Source organism: Nelumbo nucifera, chromosome 3, assembly GCF_055504915.1.
Source record: "Nelumbo nucifera cultivar China Antique chromosome 3, China Antique-T2T, whole genome shotgun sequence".
NCBI lineage: Eukaryota > Viridiplantae > Streptophyta > Magnoliopsida > Proteales > Nelumbonaceae > Nelumbo > Nelumbo nucifera.
The window spans coordinates 96,183,331-96,185,079 of NC_142651.1; the positions used below are offsets into that span (position 1 = coordinate 96,183,331).

Below are 1,749 nucleotides of genomic sequence, written 5' to 3' on the forward strand. Positions count from 1 at the left end.
CTGAAATAGAGAGATACCTCCATCATCAACACCGAAATCAAATGGCCGGAATCAATGATGCCCAACCTAGAAAGTTGAAGGAATACTTCACTCCAACACAATACAACCCTTCATCCTGCATCCAGTTACCTGATACTCAGGTCTTAAAGTATGAAATTAAGGTGGTGTTTGATAAATCTGAAATTTGAAGTCTGAAAAGTTAAAAATATATTAAAACTGTCTAAAATCTGAAAAGAGGCATTGATGTTTTTCTACTTTTCAGAGGCTCTGAATACTTTGGTTTGTTTGTGTTGGACCAAACTGTTAATATCTAAAATGCCCTGTTTTTACTATTTTACCCTTAAAATAGACTATTTGGTAAATTTGAGCTCAATTTGTATTATTTAATATGAAATAATTTACCAAATTCAAAATAATATTAAAATCATATAAAATAAATAATAATTACGAAAATTAATTAATAATTAATAAAAAGCATAATTAAATTAATAAAAATAATTAATCACTATAAAAAATAATAAGGGAATAAACATTGGCTTTTGATGCCATTAGATAATTTAGACCCTACACAAGTTGGGGCCAAAGAGAGATAGACAGAAAGAGAGATCCACTCGCCCTCGAATTAGAAATATGGATTAATTCTATAATGTTAAAGCAAATTAATTTGCAATTAATACTTCATTTCCATGTCTTCCTTTATAAATAGCAACCACTGTGTCGATGGAGATTAATTTGAGTAGACAGAGACAGAGATAGATGGGTGCTGGGTGTTCGAAGAAACATAGACATGGTACTACTTGTCATCACCATTGCTTTTACTTCTATTCTCCACCATTAAACCTTGAAATTATTTGGGCAAACGTCCCTGCCTTGTAATTAAAGGGCAAGAGGACCAAGTCCAAAAAAATCATCACCACACGTAAAGGTGGAATTACATCATTGGAAAATCTATTCACCAAAACATTCTACATTGCCCAAATGTCAAAAGAGAAACAAACTAAACGACTATTCCAGAAAATTGATAATCAAAACACGTAAACAAGGCCCTTTCAAGAAATTTAAAACCCTACAACAAAACCTCACCGAATTCATACTTCCCCAAGTATTCAGAATCAAAAAAAAAAAAAAGAAAGAAAAGAAAACCAACTTCCTACATCGATTATCGCATAGCAAAACAAGAAAATTTGGCATTTAAGTAAATTTTGAAAAATAAATACACAGAAATAAACCCAACCTTGTTATCATCATCACTAGACCCAATAACAACGAACCTAAATGAAACAAACCCTCATGAAAAGAAGTGCTAAAATTCCAAAAGTCGAAACAAAGATACCTTCGATGAAGAAAGAAGAAACGAACTGGTAGGCGTCTGTAACCCTGAAACAATAAAGGTTTTTAGTTAAGAAATCTGAAGAAAGAAGAAACGAAACTATAAACGAACCTTCCAGGTGCCTGTACCGCCATACCTTTGCTTTCACAAAAGTAGAGAGTTTCATGGGTTTGGGGGTTTTTGCATCTGGTAGGGTTGTCTTGGGTTTTGAGGGGGGGCAGGGTATGTGTGTCATTCTAAAAAATATAGAGGATATTTTCGACATTTTCATGGCTCTTAAACACGTTTGAGCGCATTAAGAGCCTCCCATTTCCATTAAACTTTCAGATCTGAAAAGAGGCATTCAGATCTAATTTCAGAGCTTGCATCAAATAGGTCTTGTGAAAAGCAAGTTCTTCAGACACCAAACGTCTGAGAAG

At 33.6% G+C, this 1,749-nt stretch overlaps 1 long non-coding RNA gene across 1 annotated transcript; it reads right to left on the reverse strand.

Moving 5' to 3' along the window:
* On the reverse strand, positions 1–1,749 carry LOC148801753 (uncharacterized). The gene is made up of 3 exons (XR_016083661.1): positions 1,467–1,749; positions 1,334–1,377; positions 1–115 (listed from the first exon to the last, which is right to left on the reverse strand). It is a non-coding gene; the product is annotated as an uncharacterized LOC148801753 (long non-coding RNA).